This window comes from Castor canadensis, chromosome 13, assembly GCF_047511655.1.
Source record: "Castor canadensis chromosome 13, mCasCan1.hap1v2, whole genome shotgun sequence".
Lineage (NCBI taxonomy): Eukaryota > Metazoa > Chordata > Mammalia > Rodentia > Castoridae > Castor > Castor canadensis.
This window is the reverse complement of record NC_133398.1, coordinates 117,869,260-117,883,717: the sequence shown is the minus strand read 5'-3', so window position 1 is coordinate 117,883,717 and position 14,458 is coordinate 117,869,260. Positions and strand designations below refer to the sequence as shown.

At 41.4% G+C, this 14,458-nt stretch overlaps 1 protein-coding gene across 10 annotated transcripts in view; it reads right to left on the bottom strand.

Moving 5' to 3' along the window:
* The window catches only part of LOC141415575 (uncharacterized), a 32,282-nt gene extending 18,074 nt beyond the window's left edge, over window positions 1-14,208 (bottom strand). For 3 of the 10 annotated variants that reach the window (XM_074052495.1, XM_074052494.1, XM_074052496.1), the window contains exons 1-3: window positions 14,114-14,208; window positions 5,866-5,916; window positions 314-4,185 (exon numbers count right to left, since the gene is read on the bottom strand). The gene's annotated coding sequence lies outside the window, so the exon portion shown is untranslated. Of the gene's footprint in view, window positions 1-313; window positions 4,186-5,865; window positions 5,917-9,681; window positions 11,788-13,357; window positions 13,467-13,722; window positions 13,820-14,113 lie in introns of those variants that run through there. The other 7 variants (XM_074052489.1, XM_074052490.1, XM_074052491.1 and 4 more) reach the window with 7 other exon arrangements.
* Window positions 14,209-14,458: the final 250 nt, after the last annotated feature.

Here is a 14,458-nt window from a genome sequence, read left to right as displayed (position 1 = left end):
TCTTACTTGACCAGGAAGGTAATCAAGGACACTGTTCTGTACTTTAATATTTACTTCAGGTGACTTTTAAGAGTTTGGGGGCTGAACTTCAGCTCAAGAGTTGGAGCATCTCCCTAGGTGGCACAAGGCCTGAATTCACACCCTAATGACACAAAAAAAGTACTGAGCAAATATGATGTTCAAAAGATGCCTCACTGCACAAGTACACCATGACAGTGAATGTGCAGAATCTTAATTCAACATTATTATAACCAAGTTCCTGGTCATAACAAGGTGAGCTTCAAAACTATTTCTAGATTAAAATAATGCTCACCCTTTTTGATAATCTCAGAGGTCAGCAGTCCTTGTCTTCCAGAAGAATTTCTCATATTGAAGCCAGTTAGCATATGTATAAATGACAGTTCTGATTTTAAATGTCCAAGCTGGCTTCTCAGATCTTCTGAAGGGTCCATCACGCAGAATCTGATTTGTGTATTTCCTGAAATGATTTTCTTAAAAAGCAAATATCAGAAAAGTTATTCTAACTGCTAATAATTATTTCACCTAATACCCAATTTTCCTCAAAACATTCTCATTTTGTTGCTCATGATCACTTCACCTTAACCTGAGGATTTCCTCAAAACCAATGTGACTACTAACACCACAATTTCAAGTTTCAACTGAAAACACCCAGTTACACTACTGTATTGGACACCTGGGTGACACAGTGACAAACATTTTCTCCAAACAGCATCGAGAGGAGCCCTGAGTAGCCATGGCTGTAGAGCAAGATGCAGGGACAGCAGCGCAGTGGGAGCTGAGCACAGGCAGCTTTGAATGTCTCTGACCTGCAAGGCGGTGAACTACATCATGAAGTTAATCTCACCTGTCAAGTTCATGTCCACATCCCTAATTCCGTGGTTATGGGGATGACCTAACATCACAAGCACTGTGGTGAAATGTTTTCACATTTTCAAATAATTCAACCAGTGGAATACATTAATTTAACTTGATCTTTGGTCACAGAAAGTATTTCTGGAAATAATTAACATCAAAATATTTTGTGAGGTGAAAGAATATAGAATACAGAATATCAAAGGTGGTGTTATCAGATATTTTGTAAATCACAAGCGCAAAGATTTGTTTAGTTTCAGAGGCTATATTATTTATATATGAACACTATATGTATGTGTATATATACATACATATCCTTGAAATTAATGAAAATCTAAAATAAGAAAAATTCAAAATTAACAAAGGTAGATTTGGTAAACTTGCAATTTGTGCTTCTTTTAGGAACATGAGTCATAAAACAGTGAATGTAAATACTTCATATGTGAATGCTACATTGAGTACTACCTTTCAATTGCAAAGACTAATAGGTACTAATTACTGTGTGCTCTCTCACAAGAACTAACGAACTTAATAACTTGGAGAACCTTTGAGAGTATATACAAGTACTACCTTACAAATTCCCAGAAAACTCCACCCCAAAACTCCTAGACACCACAAACACCTTCAGCAATGTAGCAGGATACAAAATAAGCTTACAAAAATCAGTAGCCTTTCTATACACCAACAGTGAACTAACTGAGAAAGAATATAGGAAAACAATTCCATTTACAAAAGCCTAAAAAACATCAACTACCTAGGAATAAACTTAACAAAGGATGTAAATAAACTGTCTAAGGGAACTACAAACTACTGAAGAAAGAAATCAAGGAAGACTATAGAAGATGGAAAGATCTCCCATGCTCATGGATTGGCACGATCAACCTAGTAAAAATAGCTATACTACCAAAGTCAATCTACACATTCAACACAATTCCCCTCAACATCCTAATGACATGCATCATGGAAATCGAAACATCTACCCTAAAGTTTATTTGGAAACACAAAAGACCATTAATAGCCAAGGCAATACTGAGCAAAAAGACCAATGCTGCAGGTATCACAATACCCAATTTCAAACTATACTACAGACCCACAGCAATAAGAACAGCATGGTAGTGGCACAAAAACAGATATGAAGAAGAGTGTAACAGAATAGAGTACCTGGATATGAATCCATACAGCTATCCGACCTTATTTTTGACAAAGGTGCCAAAAACAAATGATGGAGAAAAGACAGCCTCTTCAACAAATGTTGCTGGGAAAAGTGGTTATCTGCCTATAGAAAACTGAAACTAGATCCATGCCTATCACACTTACTAGAATCAACTCAAAAGTGGATTGAAGGAACTTAATATTAGATACAAATCCTTGCAGTTAGTACGTGAAAGAACAGGGAATACCCTGGACACAATAGCTATAGGCAAGGAATTCCTCAGACGACCTGCAGCAGCCCAGCAACTAAGAGAAAAGTTGGACAAATGAGGCTACATGGAATCAAAAAGCTTCCGCTCAACAAAAGAAATGGTCTCTAAACTGAAGAGAACACCCACAGAGTAGGAGAAAATATTTGCTAGCTATACATCCGACAAAGGACTGATAACCAGAATATATAAGGAGCTCAAAAAACTAAACTCCCCCCAAATTAATAAACCAATAAAGAAGTGGGCAACTGAACTAAACAGAACTTTTTCAAAGGAAGAAGTCCAAACGGCCAAAAAACACATGAAAAAATACCCACCATCCCTAGCCATAAAGGAAATGCAAATCAAAACCTCACTAAGCTTCTACCTCACTCCTGTTAGAATAACTAGCATGAAGAACACCACCACCAACAAATGTTGGCAAGGATGAGGGGAAAAAGGAACCCTCATACACTGCTGGTGGGAACGCAAGCAAGTTCAACCACTTTGGAAAACAATATAGAGGCTTTTTAAATACTAAACATAGATTTGCCATATGATCCAGCAATCCCACTCCTAGGGATATACCCAAAGGAATGCGGCTCAAGTTATTTCAAAGACACTTGCACACCCATCTTTATTGCAGCATTATTTACAACAGCCAAGCTATGGAAACAGCCAAGATGCCCCTCAGTGGATGAATGGACTAACAAAATGTGGTATTTATACACAATGGAATTTTACTTAGCCACAAAGAAGAATGAAATTTTGTCATTCACAAGTAACAGATGGATGTTGAGAACACCATCTTAAGCAAAGTTAGCCAGGCTCAGAAGACCAAAAATCACAGGTTCTCCCTAAAATGCAGATTGTAGACCCAAAATAAATTCAATACTATTATTGGACATGGGTCACACAGTAAGGAGAGAATGTGTGTGGGAGGAATAGGAAAAAGGAAGGTAACCTAAAATTTGAATGTGGTTGATGTGCTCTCTGTAGAGGAGCAAATAAAGTAATCTTAACCTGGCAGAGGCCAGTATGGGAAGGGGACCAGGAAGAAGTGAAGAGGTCTGGCAGAGATGAGCCAATGTGGGTTGTAATACACAAGTGCATGGAAGCAACACTAGGACTCTCTCTGTACAGCCATCTTTACCTCAAACTTGCAAAAACTTTATGTCTTTCTTACTATCTCCTATGTTTTCTCTTCAACAAAATCGGAGAACAAGATGGTGGAACAGGTTCTGCCCAGACTGGAGGTATTGGGGGGCATGGGAGGAGGGGCAGGTGGCCCAAACAATGTACACATATGTAAATAAATGTGAAGGTGATAAAATAGAACAGAGAAAAATGAAAGTTAAAAAAAAAAAAGGAAGAAATTGTGGGGAAAGGCACTCTAGATGAATGTGTCCCAGATGTATTCATAGTGTTCCCAGAGGGTGGTCGCAAAAGACCCTGGTTGAGAAGATCTCAGGTGTTTGGCATCCTGAACAAAGAACTGGATGGGAACAAACAGATTGCAAAGCAGCAGCCAAGTTTTACTGAAAGTGAAAGCAGAAAGTACACTCCATGAGAGGGAGATGGAGTGAGCTCTGAGCAAGGTGATCCAAGAGCAGTACCTGGAGCTCAAGAGCCTATACTTTGGCTGTGGATTTCTGGAAAGAATAAAGCACAAAAAAAATCGAATAACTCTCCCCACATGTCCCCTCTGCCTGAGTGGCAAAGCAGTCAGGGTGCTTCTTGGAGCAAGGAAAAGTTAAAGACACCTTTGCTAAGTTAGCTCTCCCAGGATCCCCACAACCTCCTACTCACACCCAACCTGATCTTGAACCACAGAAGGTAGATTTTTACATTCTTCTTCACGCCAGAATTTCTTTGCACAGCAACTGTAGCACCATTTCAGTAAGGTCGGTCACTGGAAAATAATGAGGAAATGTTGCTTATCATTAGGTTTCAAGTATTGTTAGAAAGCCTCACCATTCCTGCCCCTCAGCACCCCATCTTTAGCCAATTCAAGCACACAAAGTCCCCAAGGGCTAGGTCAGGTACACGTCGATGAAAGTAGCTGCCATAGTTCTCCCAGTTTATCTCAGGTACTCAGCCCGGGGTGGCCAGGGAAATCCTCATGGGGCATGCAAGCTCCATGCTGCACATTTTCTCTGACAACTCTGCCAGGGCTGACATCTGGGCTTGAAGTCTCTCCCCAAATGCCTCCCTGCATATGGGCTGTCTGCTGAGGCTTCTGCTGAGGGTTGATGGAAGCCAAACCCTGTTGGGGTCTGAGCAGTGAGGTCCTCTTCCTCCTCTAGAGGCCTGGGTCAGAGCAAGATGCTTGAGGTCTGTAGGGTGACTGGTCTGGTCCACTGTAGATGCCCTTACCCCCTCCAGAGGAGGTCGCAGTGTTTGTGTCTGCAACCTGGGCACTGGCTCCCTGTATCCCTCCCAAAGGCCTCTTGAGGTTTCCAGAGAGGACTGGATGCTCCAGAAGTCCGTGTGAGTCACAGGCACCAGAGTTGCCCTGTTTGGGTCCAATGTCTCTGGGCTATGGCATCCTAGAGCCATCCTTGCCTGTGGGGTCAGGCAGGGTGCTCAGTCTGTGGCGAGCTCTGCCTTGCAGAAATGGTCTGCTGAATGCACTGCAAGGCTCCTGGAGGCACCTGGGCTCGGAACAGCACAGATGCAGGCTGTACCAGTAGCACAATTGTATGTGTGTGTTGTATGTGTTTGGTGTGGGTGTCAGGTGTGTGTGTTGTGTTTGGTGTGTGTGTCTAGTGTGTTCAGCCAGTGTGTATATGTTTTGTGTGTAGGTTTGTGGGGATATTAGGTGTGTGTCTGTGTGTGTTGTATGTATGTGTGTCTTTGTTTATGTGTATTGTTTACGTATGTGTTTTGTGTGTGTGTTTTGTATACGTGTTAGTGTGGTATGTGTTGTGGGTGTAGGAGGTGTGTGTGCATGTGCGTCTGTGTGTGTCGTGTATGTGTGTTGTATGCTGTGTTTCGATGCGTGAATGTGTGTGTTGTGTATCTTGTGTATGTATGTGTGTGTGTGCTATGCGTGTGTATGTGTTGTGTATCTTTGTTCTGTGCATGTGTGTGTCATGTATGTGTCTCTGTGTATGCCTAGTTGTGTGCGTATGTGTACTGTGTGTGATGTGTATGTTTGTGTTGTATGTGTCTGTATTGGTGTGTTCTCTGTGTGTGTGTGTGTGTGTGTGTGTCGTGTGTATCATCCCTGGTAGGCCCACGGGAAGCAGGATCAGCTGCAGCATCACCGGATCTGGGCCACCGCGGGTCCATCTGTGCTCAGCACTCCAGGGTCACCCACCCACTGTTCCAGCAGGTGGAAGCTGTGCTCCTCTACTCCCTCCTCCAGCATTCTATCCATCTAGCCTCCCTCTCCTCCCCCCTGCCCCACACCCGGGGCTCTGCTGCCCGCGCGCCCCCCGCTTCCCCAGCCAGCCCCCGCCCCGCTCCGCGCCCACCCCCGCCCCCGGGGATGGGGGGCTCCGCGCCTCCGATGCCCGGGATTAACAGTGGGGCCGAGTCCTGCTGTCTGCCGTGCCGCCCCTCCCGGCCCTCGCGCTCTGGCTCTTACCTCCGGGCTGTTTTCGGCAGCCACTTCCCCTTCGCGCACAGCATCCTCCTCCTCCAGAAATTAGCAGGAACGGAACAAGAAGAGAGTAAAAAGAACAAAAGAACATGCAATGAACTGAAGGTACATGTGGAGCATGAAGCATACAAACATAAGGACAGAGTTGGCCCTCGCTGTCTGTGGGTGAAAAGTTCCAATGACACCATGAGAAAGCACCATGAACACTCACACCACTGACATTAAGGCAGGACTGACACAGCTTCTTCACATCATGTGAGCTGCATAAGGCACACATGGGAGGGTTTTTTTTAATACTCTTATTAAAAACCACTTGGAATAAATCTTCAAATAAGTCAGCCTAACTGTAATGGTATTCATACAAGAATAAAAAACACAGGAAAGGGTGGAAAAGGAAGAATGAGTATTTGGAGAAATGATAAGCTAAATGTTTCTCAAGTTGATAAACAAACATAGGTTCATATATTCATGAAGCTCAGTAAACTTCAATATGGAGAAACAGAGATATATTCTGAGACACATTTTAATCATATTATCATAAACTAAGGACAAATAAATGATCTTAGAAGTAGAAAGACGGAAGCTACTTAACATAAAAAAGGAATCCATCATAACTTTAACAGATTTCACATCAATAATTATGGAAGTGAGAAGGAAATGAAACAGCATTTTAAAAATACTGAAATAATGCTGTTAGCCAAAACCATTATATCCAGCAAAATTACCCTTGGCCCTGACCTTCAAAACAATGTTAAATGGAGTTCTCCAGAATGAAGTCAGAGGACACTAGACAATCAATTGAAACCATGTGATAAAACAAAGAACTGCATTAAAGATAACTACGTAGGCAAATATAAAGTGTGGTATTATTTTATATTTATTTTATAACTATTTTCTATTTGATTTAAAAGACAAACATATAAATAAGTAATTATAAATTTATGTGAAAAGTCATACAACGAACCCAGAGGTTCTGTGTGCCAAAAACATCATAAGAGGGTAGCTGTCATTTTAATATGTTAATTACAATGTCTGATTTATACACAAAATACAAAAAGGAAATAAAAAAGAATCAACAAAAGTATACATGCAAAAAAGAAACATCAAAGAAGGCAACACTAGGTGAACTCAAGGAATTAAAGAAGGTAAAAGAAATATAAAAATGTAAAAATGAAAAAAAATCTTAGTCGTAAGCAACTTTAAATGTGAATGGATTAGGCTCTAATTAATAAAATGGCTAAAAATGGTAATACATTTGAATGGAAATAATGCATTATTTAACATCCAAAGGCACAAATATATAGAGGATGAATGAAGGTAAAAATATATTCCATGCAAATAAAAACTAAAGGAGAGCAGAGTTGGCTATACTAATGTAAAACAAAATAAACTTTAAGTAAAAAAAGTTACAAAAGGCAAAAAAGTACAATAAATGAGATATAACAACAGTCATCATGGAAGCAACAAACACTAAAGCCACAATTATATGCTAAAGTTTGAATAATGGTGTCCCCTCTAAATTCTTATTGAAAATAAATCCTCAGTGCAAACAGTGTTAAGAAGTGTGGCCTCTGATAAGGAGTAAAGTCATGAGTGCTCTGCCCCTCATGATCGGGAGTTGCTTTCTTAGCAAGGCTTTTGAGGCTAAAGCAGGATTTTCTTGTTCTTCTAAAACTTCCACCATTGAAGGATGCACTATTCCTCACCCTCAGAAGTTGTAGTAACAAGGTACCATCTTAGAAGCAGAAAGCAGCCCTAACCAGTCTCTCACTCTGCTGATACTGTAATTTTGGACTCCAGACCCTCTGATAAATAAGTTGCTATTATTTATAAATTACCCAGTCCATGGTAATTTGTGAGAGCAACACAAATGAACAAAAGAAGTATATGTGTCTAATATGGACAAAATTGAAGGGAGAAACGGCCAAGTATATATTAGAAACTGTAATATTCTACTTCCAAGAATGAATAGAAAGTCAATAATACTGTATGATCATGTAAACAAGTAGTTAAAACACTGATAAATTCAGAACAGTTCACCATATAATAGAAGAATGCACACGTTTTTCATGTATAGGCTAAAATTCTCCAGAATACACCAATAATTAGTTCCCCCAAATAGTCTCAGTAATCCTTTTTTCTCAGTATATGACCTGGACCTAGGACTCACTATGTAGCCCAAGACTGGCTGAAACTTTTGATTTTCCTCTGTCTCTGCCTCCTGAGTGCTACTCTCAGTTAATTTAAAAATATTGAAATAGTACATAGTATTTTTTTAATGGTATGAAATACAGATACAAATAAATAATACAATGAAAGAATAAAACTTGGCTAAATGTGGAATTTAAATTACATGCTTTCAATAAATTAATGGGTGAGACAAGTAACAAAGGGAAAAAGAAAAAATAGTTTTGGAACAAATAAAATAAATACCAAAGTTTATAGAATTTACTACAAGTATTAATCAAAAGGAAATTTATGGATGGAAAAACCTCCAATTTAATGGGAAAAGATGTCAATTCAAAACTTTAAATTTATATCTTAAGAAAACAAAAAAATTGAAAACAAACGAGATGACAGCTAAAAGAAAGAAGGAAATAATAAAGATTAAAGTAGTAATAAATCAATGGCGGGATACACATTCAATAGAGTATATTGGTTGCTTAGAATGATCAACAAAATTAACAAATCTTTATCTCAACTACCTAAGAAGAAAAAGTGGTTGGACATAGATTAGAAACAAAATTGGGGAAATGAATACAACCTTACAGAACCAAGGATTATGAGGGAAACTATGAAAACTGCATGCCAATGGCTGGATAGCCAATATGAAATGGACAAATTTCTAGAATCTCACAAACTTAAACAATTTTAGGATAAGAAAATATAGACAGGCACAGGTGGCTCATGCTTGTACTTGTAATTACTAGGAAGACTGAGATCAGGAGAACTATGATTCAATGCAAACTTGGGCAAATAACCAGAGCAAAATGGACTGGAGGTCTGTCTCAAGTGGTAGACTACCTGCTTTAGAAGCATGAAGCCCTGAGTTGAAGCCCTGAGTTCAAGCCCCAATCTCACCAAAATAAAAAAAAGATAGTCTGTACAGACCTATAACAAGTACATAGCAACAAAAATTCATCAGTAATCAGAAACCTCCCAAAAAAGAAAACTTTAGGACTAGGTCACTTTGCTTCTGAGTTAAACATTTTAAAAAGTATTAACACCAATCTTTCACAAATTCTTCCAAAAACTCTACAATATGAAATTGCTTATTAGTTCATTTTATGAGGTAAGAGTTTATTCTGATACCAAAGCAAAAAGCAGCACAAAAAATTAACCAATATTCCTTATTAATACAGATATAAAAATACTAACTGAATTATAGCAAATCAAATTGTTCAATATATTAAAAGTACTTATAGCATGAACAAGTGGGATTTATCCCAGGAATGTGAGGTGGTTTAACTAAAGAAAATCAATATATTGTAACACACTAATAGAAAAGGAAGGGAAAAAATGGATTATCACCCAAGCTGATATACCACATTTGAAAACATTGATAAATGCATTTGAAAAAATTCAACACCTTTGCTTTATAAAAAGAGTTTAAAATGAGGAATGGAAGAAAACTTCCCCAACATGATTACTCACAGCTAAGAATACTCTACAGTATAATACTGAAACTTTTCCCGTGATCAGAACAAAACAAGGATGCTCACTATCACCAAGACTACACAATGTTGTACTTAAAGTTCTAACCAGAGTAATTGGTAAGAAAACTCTTAAAAAGTCAGTCACCTTAGAAATGAAGAAAATAAACCCTTCTGTCAGCATATGGCATGATTCTTTCTATAAAAACTCAAGGAATCCACAATTAATGAATTCAGCAAAGATGAAGAGTACATTGTTAAACTCAATTAAACAATTTAAAAACAGGAAAATAATGTGGATAAATATGTAATCACTGAATAAACATTGGAATTACTCCAGCTAAATTTTCATTTTCCATAGCCAAGATGGAAAATGGAATACTATTTATTTTAAAATACTGTTAAATGTCTCCTCTTACATTTAATGAATGAAGTCTGTAGTGGGGGTACACTGGTTACAGGTCCTGGCAAAGGAATTCTCTGTTGATTATTATATCAAATTGCATTCAGGTATATAATTACATATTAAAATATCCCCTTCCAGAAAACCAAGGGCAAATATACAAAAGACATTTTAAGACACAGGCAGATGTTTAAATGACACCTTTGAAATTATAGTTGCCAAGATAGATGATAGATAGAGATAGATAGGTAGATAGAGATGGATAGATGACAGATCAATCAGCAATCAAGTCTGAGAAGACGATGAATGTAATGTGGATAAATAATGTAGTTAAAAATCTTGACTGTTAATTTGCAACTCACGAATAATTAACCTTGTTTCCCTAATGTTACAAAATTGCTGATAAAACCCAGACAAAGCAGGATAAACTGGGAGAACTGGATCAAGGTCCTCTACAGCCCATGCAAAATTGAAAGCCACAGATGAAAATGCACTCTCCATAAAGATGCCTCCCAAGTCTGGTTTCACCGATTTCTATAGGGTTTTCTCAATTGAACATTACACTCAAACAATTTACAAAAAGAAAAATAATGTGGATAAATAAGTACTAACTGAATAAACATTGAAATCACTCCAACTAATTTTCATAGCCGAGACAGAAAGTAGAATATTATTTTAAAATACTGGCAAATGTCTCTTCTTACAGCTAATGAATGAACTCTGTAGTGGGGGAACACTGGCTGTAGGCCAAGGAAAGTTATTCTCTGTTGATTATTACATCCAATTGCATTCAGGCATATAATTACATCTGAAAATAACCCCTTTCATAAACATAAGTGGAAAATATACATTAGAATGTTTTTTTCTAGGAAGATCCTCTTTTTTTGTTAGCATACATTTAATAGTACAAAGGGGTTTAATTTTGATAATGATATAAGCCTGATGAGCTCATGCCTTGATATGAGCCTTCATATTAAGATAAAGATCTCTGTCTCTTCTTATTGTTTAAGACATCTGATTAAAAACAAGGACACTAGATGATTTGATCCTTTGAAACAGGGCTTAAAAAGACTCATCTGCTCTTATTTATGAACAAGAAAGAAGACATTCTCCAGAAAGTATTTGACAAAATTAAGGAATTTATTGGACTCCTGACAGCTGATTTGTTATTTGCAACGTCATGTAAAATGACATTTAAACTACCTTTAAACAGTAGCTATGATTTTGGTGGAGCACAATAGCAACCAGAATCAATTCATTTTGATTTTCGTATGATCACTACATAGGTAGCTCTCATTTTATGGAAATGTCACTTATCAGTATGAGGGTCTCTAAGCCCCCATACTTTAGAGGCTGTACTTTCAGTTTTGTAAATTATTTTTATTAAGAGGGGGCAGGAAAAATAGGAGAAATAAAGTTTTAAAGTGGCATACAAGGAAAAATAGGAGAAATAAAGTTTTAAAGTGGCATACATACAAGTAAGTTGTATATGATGCAGTTTAGCAAAGTAATGTGTGCTCATATTTTATCATAGGTACTTGAGGTTCCAGAAAATAAACAGCTAAAATTAAAATTCATACAGATTTTACATTTATGGTTTCAACTTCTATCTTGTTACTTCTATCATCAGCTGAATGAATTTCTTCTCTACTATGTATTTTCTTTTATGAATGGAGGGAGGAGGATAAAGGAGAGTGATGGAGGGGGTGAATTGAACTACAATTTATTGTAAGAAATTTGGTAAATATCACAATGCACTCCCAGTATAGAAATAATGAAAATAAATATTTTAAAAATCCATGGATAAAATAAAGCAGAGCTTATCTTTCTATTTGTGTGTGTATGTGTGTGCCCATTTTTCCCCTTGAGTGAAAGAATGTATCCTAATCGATTAGCATATGAACGTTAGAACACATGCTAGAGCCAGCTTCTTTACGTTCTCATTGTGGAACATCAGACTAATAAGTTTTAGTTGTGACTATTAAATGAATACTGTAGACTATAAATAAATTAATAGTACCTATTTCAGGTTATTCGATGATAAATAAAATAGTACATGCAAAACACTTAGCACAGTATTTGTAATGCTTCCAGTAGTAATAAATAAAAAAAGCATACTCTCTTCTGACTCTTGTAAAATTAAATACATTATAACAAACTAAATTTGCTTTTTACTCGGCACAGTATCAGACCATGACAGTAAGAAAAGAAGTTTGACTTAAGAATAGAAACGCAAGTATAAAACAAAAACAAAAATATAACTACTTCTACTCTATTGATGCAAAGAAAATAATGTCTCATTCAACATCAGAGAAAAATCTATTTAAAAGACACAGTGACTCATTTATCTGTGAGGGAAAACTTTCTCTGCCATGGTTTTCTCTCTGGCTGATGATTCCTTGGTACTGCTACATTTAAATGAGTTCATCTGTGTTCTTGGAAAAACAAGCAGAGACAAGCTTGGTTATGCCTATCAATGTAACTTAATACCCTTTTTGTAATTCAACAAAGTAAAATATACAATTTTCATCTTGGTTGATGTTGATGTTTACAAGTGAGTAATGCAATTCTCAAAATTTATAAAACACTATTTTCCATTCATGAAAGCATAATGGGATAGTTTAATTGTTGCTTGGACATTTTAAGACGCTTGGACATTTTAAGACACAAGTCAGATACTTAAAAGATACCCTGTAAAGTATAGCTGACAGGAAATTGTTTGAAATGTAATATGACATTTAAATGAACTATAAACAGAAACTATTTGGTAGAGCACAATAGCAACCAGAATCAACTCATTTTGAATTTTGCATAATAATAACAAATTAGCTGTCATGAGTCCAATAAACTCCTTAAGTTTATCAAATACTTTTGGGAGAATGATTTCTTTCTCTTTTTCATAAATAGGAGCAGATGAGTCTTTTTAAGCCCAGTTAAAGGACCAAATCATCTCACGTGCTTGTATCTAATCAGATACAAGCCAATGCCCGGGACGTCCAGCGGGGCCTAGTACCGCCATCTGCCGCGCCGCCCCTCCTGGCCCTCGCGCTCCTGCTCATACCTCCCGGCTGTTTTCAGCAGCCACTTCCCCTTCACGCGCCACATCCTCCTCCTCCTCGCGACCTGGACCCCGAGCGCATGCCTCCTACTGCTGCCGCCGCCGCCGCGCACCCGCCCGGCCCGCGCGCCCTCCGCTCCCCCAGCCCGCCCCTGGGGGTGGGGGGCGTCGCGCTCCACCACCCCTCGAGTCACCCTAGGGACGCGGCCTCACTCCGCCCCCCCACCTCACCAGCCCTCTCCCCGGCCAGGGCGCCCGCCAGCCGCGCCCCCGATGGCGCCTCTGATTCCCGGGATGAACAGCAGGGCCAAGTCCCTCTGTCTGCCGCGCCGACCCTCCCGGCCCTCGCTCTCTGGCTCTTACCTCCTGGCTGTTTTCGGCAACCACTTCCCCGTCGCGCGCCACATCCTCCTCCTCGCGACCAGGACCCCAAGCGCATGCCTCATACTGCTGAGGCCGCCGCGCACCCGCCATGGCCCCGCCCCGCGCGCCCCCTCCAACGCTCCCCCAGCCCAGTCCGCCCCCGGGGGTTGGGGGGTGTGGGGCGCCGCGCTCCGCCACCCCGCGAGTCACCTCAAGATGCGGCCGCGTTCCTCCCTCCCACCTTCCTGGCCCTCTCCCAGGCGCCGCGCCCCCGCCAGGCGCCGCCAATGCCCGGGATGTCCGGCGGGGCCGAGTCCCGCCCTCTGCCGCGCCGCCCCTCCCGGCCCTCGCGCTCTGGCTCTTACCTCCTGGCTGTTTTCGGTAGCCACTTCCCCTTTGCGCGCCACATCCTCCTCCTCCACGCAACTGGGACCCAGAGCGCAGGCCTCCTACTGCTGCCGCTGCAGCCAACGCTGCCGCGCACCCTCCCTGGCCCCGCCCCGCGCGCCCCCTCCCGCGCTCCCCCAGCCCAGCCCGCCCCCGGGGGTGGGGGGCGTCGCGCTCCGCCACCCCTCGAGTCACCTCAAGACGCGATCGCGCACCTCCTTCCCCCCTCACCGGGCCTCTCGCCGGCCGGGGCGCCCGCCCGCCGCGCCCCCGCCCTGTGCCTGCGCTGCCTATGCCCGGGATGTCTGGTGGGGCCAAGTCCCGCTGTCTACCGCGCCGCCCTCCCGGCCCTCGCCCTCCGGCTCATACCTCCCGGCTGTTTTCGGCAGCCACTTCCCCTTTGCGCGCCGCATCCTCCTCCTCCTCGCGACCGGGAACCCTAGCGCACGCCTCATACTGCTGACGCCGCCGCGCAACTGCCCTGGCCCCGCCCCCCGCCCCCCCTTCCCCAGCCAGGCCCCCCGCACCCGCCCCGCCCCGCGCGCCCCCTGCTTCCCCAGCCCAGCCCGCCCCCGGGGGTGTGGGGCGCCGCGCTCCGCTACCCCGCGAGTCACCGCGCACCTCCCTCCCACCTCACTAGCCCTCTCCCAGGCCAGGGCTCCCGTCGCCGCGCCCCTCCTGGCGCCGCAGATGCCCGCTGCTGCCGCTGATGCT